Source organism: Sinocyclocheilus anshuiensis, unplaced genomic scaffold (assembly GCF_001515605.1).
Source record: "Sinocyclocheilus anshuiensis isolate Anshui unplaced genomic scaffold, SAMN03320099.WGS_v1.1 scaffold1430, whole genome shotgun sequence".
NCBI classification, from domain to species: domain Eukaryota; kingdom Metazoa; phylum Chordata; class Actinopteri; order Cypriniformes; family Cyprinidae; genus Sinocyclocheilus; species Sinocyclocheilus anshuiensis.
Genome location: NW_015555721.1, coordinates 81263 through 90339, shown reverse-complemented (window position 1 = coordinate 90339; position 9077 = coordinate 81263). Strand labels below are relative to the sequence as shown.

The 9077-nt window shown below is 43.5% G+C and overlaps 1 protein-coding gene across 1 annotated transcript in view; it reads right to left on the bottom strand.

The window, feature by feature from the left end:
• LOC107672493 (inactive rhomboid protein 1-like) overlaps positions 1–8434 on the bottom strand; it is a 72002-nt gene extending 63568 nt beyond the window's left edge. The window contains exon 1 of the mRNA XM_016465706.1: positions 8066–8434. The gene's annotated coding sequence lies outside the window, so the exon portion shown is untranslated. The remainder of the gene's footprint in view (positions 1–8065) is intronic.
• Positions 8435–9077: the final 643 nt, after the last annotated feature.

Below are 9077 nucleotides of genomic sequence, written 5' to 3'. Positions count from 1 at the left end.
GCGAGAGCGATTAGACAGCATTTTTTTAATTTTTGTTTTGATGTCAAATAAGCCTGGCTGTTTTGCTTTTTTGTTGAAGCAGTGTTGCTGTTGTAAAGTTATACAGCTACAGTTGTGTTGCTGGGTTTTAAAGCAGGTTTGATTTTTTTTTCTTCCTTATCACTCTGTATTTACAGCAATTTCACTGTCCACTCTGTTCAAATGTGATTGAATGTCTACACATAGATGTGTGCACACACTGTCTGAGATGTGTGAGATCACTACCATCCTGCTTTTGTGGGGGTGGGTGGGTAAGTAAGTGGTAAGTAAGTAAGAGCAAGCAAGCAAGCAAATAAATCATATCTATCTATCTGTTTAGTTTTTTTCCCCATAGGTTTTTAACATTCTAAAAGCTCTTTATTCCAAAGATACTACAAGCTAGTCAGTGTATTCAGTAGGTGTAATGTATTCTAAGTTGCTTCAGAGGTATTACAATTATTACATACAACAATAAAACAGTGCATTGACATAAAAAAGGAAATTTACTTTTGGTACTTAAGTACTTTTAAAAGCAAGTACTTCCGTACTTTTACGTAAGTAAAAATCTGTCTTTACAACTTTTACTTGTAATGGAGTAATATTTGACCAGCAGTATCTGTACTTTCACTCAAGTAATGGAGTTGAGTACTTTGTCCGCCTCTGGACTTGGGTCATCCTCTCGACCATCATGCACAATATCTGAGCTAGAGCTCCTCTCGCGGAGGCGTTGAGTGGATTAACACTCCTTACTCCACTCTGCAGTTCGATAGACAGTCAGGCCCACGGGACCTCCCTGTCACACTGCCCTTATGGTCGAACCAGTGAATCGCCCCTCTGCGGAGTGGGCTTGAGTACACTGCATTCCCCTGAGGTACGAGTGAGATGTGTTTCTGCGGAAACCCTTCCTGAGTGCTTTGGTTCTGAGGAGCAGTAGCTCTTCATGCATGAATGGGTTACTGGGATCCGTTGTTTCTAAAGATTCTCTTCGGGTCTGGTTAAACGGGACCCATGCTCTCTATCGAGATAGAGAACATAAGACTGTGTTCAGCTGCATCAGTTGACTGTCTCTCACTGGGCCCTGCAAGACTGCCCCTTCTGATCTAGCGCTGCCTTCTGGTCGAGCTGAGAAGTGCTCCCCTCACTGCGAGGGTTAGCTATGAGCCTATCGCTCCCAGTTTGAGCTATGAGGGCCCACCTCAGCTTGAGAGCCAAATGCGCTGCTCCCAAGAACTTTATATGCAACAATACTGAGTTGTTAGGCCTGTCCCTGTCGCCTCCTTGGTCAGTTGCCTCTATGTTGGGACCCTGTTGTTCCCTGTTGAAATGTGTGATCTCCTTTTAAGCTGGATCCCATTTCTGATGTCCCATTTGCAGTCAATCTGCTCCCCACACATGGCCGTGCTCCCCTCTTTGCGGGAGGGTGATTTTATGAGCTCGCCAGTCCTGGGCAGAGTATGTGAGTCCTCCTCTCTACTTGAGAGCTTGGTACTATTGATCGCTTTAGTTGAGCTGTGTTCCTCTCTCTTTGCTAAGGGTCAAGCCCTCCGCTCTTTGAGCTCCGTGACAGCGACATCAGGTAATTTGCCCGAGTGCTGCCTCCCTGATTAGTTGCCCCTATTTGGTCGAGCCTAGTAGTGCTCCTCTCACCTCGGAGGGTTACTTTTGAGCATGCCGCTCCCAATTGAGTATCTGAGGCCTCCTCTCATCAGGTCCTCCTCTCTTGGAGCCCCATTGAGCAGCAGCCTCAGGTTGTTAGGCCTTTCTCTGCCTCCCTGTTAGGCTGCTCTCTTTGTTGGTTGAGCTTAGCAGTGCTCTCCTCACCTTAGAGGGTTACCCCCTTGAGCAAGCGCTCCCAATTGAGCGTCTGAGGTCTCCTCTCATTGGGTCTTCCGCTCCTTGGAGCTCCATTGAACAGCAGCCTCAGGTTGTTAGGCCTCTCTCTGCCTCCCTGTTAGGCTGCTCTCTTTGTTGGTTGAGCTTAGCAGTGCTCTCCTCACCTTAGAGGGTTACCTTTGAGCACGCTGCTCCCAATTGAGCATCTGAGGTCTCCTCCCATCGGGTCCTCCGCTCCTTGGAGCTCCATTGAGTAGCTATTAGGCCCTTTCTGCCTCCCTGTTAGGCTGCTCTCGTAGGTGAGCCTAGCAGTGCCCCCCTCGTTCCTGAGGGTCATCTTTAAGCATGCTACTCCCAACTGAGCGTCTGAGTGTCTCTCCCACTCCTGGGAATTGAGCCCTCCGCTTTCTGGAGCTCCGTACAGCAACCACGTCAGGTAGCTAGGCTACGTTCTGCCTCCATGGAGGGCTGCTCTTGTGGTCGAGCTTAACAGAGCTCCCCTCTCGGCTGGTGAGTCCTCCGCTTTTAAAGTTCAGTCTAAAATCCATTTTTATGATAAGTGCACACGCTAGTTCTCTGTGCACTTCTCTAAAATCCATATTCATGGTAGGTGTGCACGCTAAGCCTCTTGCGCACCTTTCTAAAATCCTCTATGGTAAGGGTGACGTGATGCTGGCCTCGTCCCCTTTCTCTGAGTTGGCTCAGGCCCCGGTTTTTACCTTGGGCCCCACTCTTCGTGTTTATCCTTTTTGATACATTTTAGGCAGGGTGTTGCTACTAAGTTCCCAGAGTATCCTGTGATCCTCGGACAGCTCGTTCTAAGAGCAGAAGGTAGCCCCCTGGGTGACAGGCCAAGATATGGGTTTATGTCAGCCCTGGTACTCGGCCGTATCCCCTTAAAGGAGTCCTTTTATTCCAATTCCAAGCCTTGAGCTTTGCCCTGGGCTCAGGCTTCCTCAAGCCAGCCCCTTACAGGTAAGTTCTTTGGCGCATAGCTCAGGCCTTTGGCCGTAGGGGATGATGTCACTGACAGACATCAAAATGTCCTAGGGGCAACTCCCTTGACTTGGTTGAAGTTGGTACTTAGTTCTCGCCATAGTATTGGCATGCACTCCCCTCAGCATGGCTGCGTGGGTATACCATTCCCCAAAGCGACCTCTAGAGGATGCAGTTCGAAGTTTCCTCGGAAAGGAACGTATCAGGTTACGTATGTAACCATGGTTCCCTGAGAAGGGAACGAGACACTGCGTCCTCTAGTTTCCTCACCATGCTTCGGACGTAAGCTTCAGACGAAGAAGTGGATGACGTGTTCTCCCGGCGCCCTTTTATACTGTGGTCACGTTGGTAATGACATCATAGGCTGTCACCAGCCCATGTCATTTTCATGTTTAGATGTATACTTCAGACACCGGTCACGCCAAAGGCGTTCCCCAAAGCGACCTCTAGAGGACGCAGTGTCTCATTCCCTTCTCAGGGAACCATGGTTACATACGTAACCTGAGATGTTTTTTACCAACTGAATATTTACTAAATATTTGCTAAAGATGCTCTTCTGACATATACAGTATGTCAAATTTCTTTCTTTTTAGACCTGTCATTCGGGCAAAGATTACAATTGTACTCAAGGTAGCTTCGGCGACATTATTGAACTGGTTTTCTCCAGTTCCAAATGTGGTGCTGTACATTACAATACACACAAAAGTTTTGTTTGTAAAACATATAATGCACATATATGAGAATAGGATTGCCATTCAGATTGATGAAATATAGTGCATGTGAACATACCTACTGAAAATCTTCAGGTTAACTGATCGTTGCAAACTGATGTCAATGTGAAATTGCCCCTTTGAAACACTCCAGTCTTCCATTGAACAGATAAAACAGGTTGATCATGCCACTGGTTGAGCCAATGTTGTTATATTCAAACAGTTGGGCCATTACAACAACCAGACTGCAATTTGGCATAGAAGAAATTACCAACTTTAATAAACCGTTTCTCTGCCAGAAATGTATTTTAAATAGGAAAGCTCAATAGAAAGCAAAACCACATGTAATGAAAGTGATCCACTCTTGGCAAGACAGGCAGACAGTCAGACAGACACACACTGCCTGTGACTCATACACAAATGATCACGCTTCTCCATTACTTACAGCCACCTGCGGCATCAACCTAGTCCAGCACTATCCTCCCGTTGCTCCTTCCACTACTGTGCCGACCTAGAGCCCAGTTGGAGCGCACTTGCGACACATAATGACGACAGTCGATCGAGGCCCAGCTTAATCGGGCTTGTTACATCACCATGAATTATGATCCTCTGAATGAGATAATGTTTCGAAAACATTGCGGGACGCGGCGATGGGCCAGGGACGCCTCATGCAAATGCATTCAGCACAAACTTTAGAACAGAAGTTCTCACTCTCAAAATAAAATAATTGGCTGTATTCTTGACTGTCTCTTGTGTATGCATGCAAAACATCACCAATTATGTTTCACAGGGGTACTGATTTAGATGCAGGCCAGTAAATGCCTCTTCAAAACACATAAGCCTGGCCTGAAGCGACACACGCCCCCTAAAAGGCTAACACGCAGGCTGTGTTTCAAAACCTGAAAAACACTGCTGTCACAGGAAGTATGGCATAGAGATGCATCTCAGTTTATACTGCAGTCATTAAATATTCACAACTGTGTCAACGGCTCCCCTGAAGCTGGTTTAGATCATTACATATGACATTATAATGCCTTGAAAGCCTGTCTAAACCAAGTTTATGAAAATGCCATCTGTGTATGACGTTCCATTTGTGCCAGAAACGAGTCGACTGCTTTGTACTATACATTTGTCCATGCCTACAGTCACTGCATACTTGTTAAGATAAATTAGTATATGTTGAAGTGTGTTCTTTGCTGATGTCATCTTGTCCTGTTGTCCTTCATGTCGTCTCATTCTGTTGTTTATAAAAGGCTGTTTCCAAAAATTATGGCATTCTGTTTGTGCCAAAAAAGATTTGACTTTTCTTTCTGGAATTTTTAGTGTGAACACACTACTCACAGTATTTATGCTACAAAACAGCTTAACGGTGCATGAGTATGCAAATTGAGATGCACCTATAGACAAATGTAATAAACAAACTAAAGCATTCAATATTTCAATATTTTTTGGGGCACAAATGAAACCTGTGTAGTCAGTTTAGTTACATTCACACATTCCGTGTTTGGAACTGACAATCACTTTATTAACAGATGTGACTTTTAAATTGTCCTGTTCATACTGTACAGTACATGTGCGCTTCAAATACAACTGTAATGTTCCCAGGTCCAGAAACTTAGCAAGGAAATCGGTAAAATAGTCCATGTGACATCAGGGGTTCAACCGTAATTTTACGAAGCTATGAGAATACTTTTTGTGCGCAAAGAAAACAAAAATAACAACTTTATTCGACAACTCTTCTCATCCTTATGCAATGCGCCACCATTATGGAGAGAGTTATCACGATGCATGCGCCTGCTGACGCATCATGTAAACGACGCATGTGCCTGCTGATGCATGTGTGTGTTACGTAAGCTGTGGCACCATGCCACCATGCCACAAAAATACATTTTTACATGATGTGGAAGCAAGCGCATGCGTTGTGATACTGTCTCCATAATGGCAGCGCGCCACAGCAGATGGGATGAGGAGGAGAAGAATTGTTGAATAAAGTCATTATTATTGCATTCTTTGCGCACAAAAATTATTCTCGTAGCTTCGTAAAATAACGGTTGAACCCCTGATGTCACATGGACTATTTTACCGATGTCCTTGCTACGTTTCTGGACCTAGGAACATTACAGTTACGTTGCTATCTACGGAGGGTCAGAGAGCTCTCAGATTTTATCAAAAATATCTTAATTTGTGTTCCGAAGATGAACGAAGGTCTTAAGCCCAAAACCCACTGCACGATTTTTGCAATCCTATAGCAATCCTAAGATCATTGCATGTCACACTGTGCGACAGAGACCTAATAAACTTGGCTACGACGTGTGTGTAGACTGTACGATGATGGCACCTATTGACTTGTACGGAGGGTTGCCAACTTCAGAAAATGAAAATACGGGACAATCACCTTACGGGGGGTGGGGGGGTTGTTGGGGGGTGAGTGACCGTGTATACACACACACACACACACACACACACACATATATATATATATAGTATGCATGAAAATGCGTATTTTTCAATTAAAGACAGCTTATAGATTTAATATGGGCTGCTTTTGGTGCTTGACACGTTTTTATTGGTCAATTTGGGTTTCAAGAATAAGGTCCAAGGTTAAGAATTATGCTATTAGTTACTTAAATATAAAATGTTTTTCTCTATTTAACAACATTACAATAGTGAAAGACGACTTCCCTTACTGATCACGTCAAAAACAATCACGTAGTTTGTATTCACCAAAACTGATTTACTGAAGTGAAAACACGGACGGAATTGGCGTTAGCGCGAGCGCCGCTTGCTGTGAGGTGGGAGCGACGAGCCGGCAGAGGATTGCGCAGCCTTCCTCGAACAGTTATGTTCACGATTTCTGATTTACTTAACTTATACTGCGTGAGGGGGGCTGTGATTGGATGATGACAGGTATCGGTGATCATTCTCAAGTGATCAGCACTGCTGCTGTTGTATCAGTCAGTGGTTAGATCAGCATTGCAGTCAATAAACAGGACAAGGGAAGTCACGTACGGGACAAATCAATTAGGCCCAAAATACGGGACGTCCCGGCTAATACGGGACGGTTGGCAACCCTACTCGTACGCTACAACTCACGTTACAATAGAAGAATAAATGTCATCAGCATGCGCTAGTCGTAAACAAAATAGCATGATAAATCACACTTTATCAGTTGTAGTTTTTATGTGTGCTGAAAAAAGTGGAAGCGGTGAAAGAGGAAGGGATAAGAGCTTGAGGTAAGCAGTTTTATGTTTTAGCGCCATGTCGCGTTGATTCCATGTCACATTTTTATTGGTTGGTCAGTAAACGTGGATAGTACCAGCAAACACACTGTGTGATGATCATGCTGTATCGTAGGCTATCTTTGGTCGCAAGACCGTGACAACGGCCGTCTTTGAACCTCTCTCACTGTACGACACAGGACCACCGATTAGGAGCCACGATCAAAGAAATCGCCACGATTGATTCACGATGCCAATCTTTCGTCTGGGACAGCCGAAAATCGTGCAGTGTGTTTAGGGCTTTATGGGTTTGGAACGACATGAGGGAGAGTAACTAATTTTCATCTTTGGGTGAACTATCCTTTTAAGTCAAGGATCTTATTCTGGAGATAAGCTAAATTAAGCCTGTAACCATCTTTACAGCAAGAACTAAAAAAAGTTATTGCATGAGTTAATCTATGAAATAGTAATTAACGGAGCTTTTTAGCTTTGTAGTAATTAACGGAGCAGAAGCTTTTTATTTAATTATTATTTTCTAACTATTAATTGTTATTTGCACTCAAAGTATGACTACCGCTTTACCAGAACCCCACATGAAAAAGCACACACACGAGATATGTGTTCAGAGCAAACTGGAAGGCCTTTTGGTTTTTGAACACAACGCATATCTGAAACACAGGTAATCAACAATCATCTGACAAGAATCACTGTGGAGGCGGGGCATCGAGAACCGCTGAACTGACGTCATCACATCAGTGTAGGAAATAAGTGAATAGCTATTACTGAAGTATGCATGGAAAACACACAAACACTAGCCTATATGTAACGCTCTATATGGATATTTGGATCCGAACCATTGGCCCTCTGACAACAAATGCAGCGTTTGACGGTCATATCAGATCTGCAAAAACAGCAAGAGGTTAGCAATATAACTGGATACAGCGATGAAGCATATATCAAGTAAACTGGACCGCATATAGCCTATGTAGGCAGAAGTCGTAAACACGGAACAGCACGCGCGCCTCCGCGACATGCCAACGTCTCGTGATTAAAAAACACGTACTCCTCTAACGTCAACTTCAGGGTATTTAAGCATTACACACCCTTAAACCCATTCACAGTTGAAATACACCAACATATTGCAATGATACGGTCAGAAACGTGTATATTCTTTAAAACTGTACGATGCGTTATAATAACACATAGATGCATCGATTGAGTTCACGACTCACCGGCGTATAACCTACACAGAAAAAACTGAAAATTAAACGTTACGAAATGATCACCTACCTTATTTGATTCGGGAAAAATGTTAACAGCGGAAATCTCCAGAACCCTGTGAAATATCAATGGTGTATAGCCTGTATTTATTTCATTTTGTCCAACGTGCGCGAAAGAATAAACAGCTGCAGATGTCAAAGTCTCTCAGTCTTGAGGCTGTCGGTGATAAAAAAATCCAATGTTAAGACATTGTAGAGCAGTTGATATGATTGTTCCCACGCAGCAGCGAGTACATTCCCACGCACGCACGCACGCGCGACACACGGAGAGAGGCGATCGGCGCCGGGTAAGTTTAGTTTTGGTCTGCCGGTAATTCAGTTTCATAGACCTGGAGCCCCGCCTGCGTCGACCAAGACTCGTACACACACACTGGGAGGAGCAGAGACTCGTACAGTGTGTGTATGTGTACAGCCATGACTATGCAGGGAAGTCTTCAGCAGGGTCTGTTGAAGACACACACACCGAGTTTGTGTTATGAATTCCTGTTATTACAGTCGTGATATATTGTTTGGGACTAGTTGTTTAGTTACTATATGGGTTTAATATCAACAGACAGCCTGCTGTGTTGACTGCGGTTTGTGACAGAAACTCATCTAGATAAGATGTGCATGAGCGCATGATCAGAAGTTCAGACCTCATGACACACTTGTGAAATTACACAGTATGCTTGCTTGCTTTATTTCTTTCTTTCTTTCTTTCTCTTTCTTTCTTTCTTTCTTTCTTTCTTTCTAATAGAAGACAGACTATTTTATTTATTTTAATAAAATATTACCATACGAATAGGCTAATATTTCAGCTATTTTTCATTATATAAACTGTAAAATTAAAAAGTATGCTTTATGTGTATGCCTCTATAAACTGTAAAGTTAAAAAATATGCTCCATGTGGTAACATTAATTGCCTGATTTTAGTAAAAAATATTATTTTACAAGAGTTAATTCCGGTCCCCCAGCATTGCAGGCATCCTAATCCAATAGCACTGGGCCTTTTCTATTTTTGTATCACTGGTATAATATAGGTA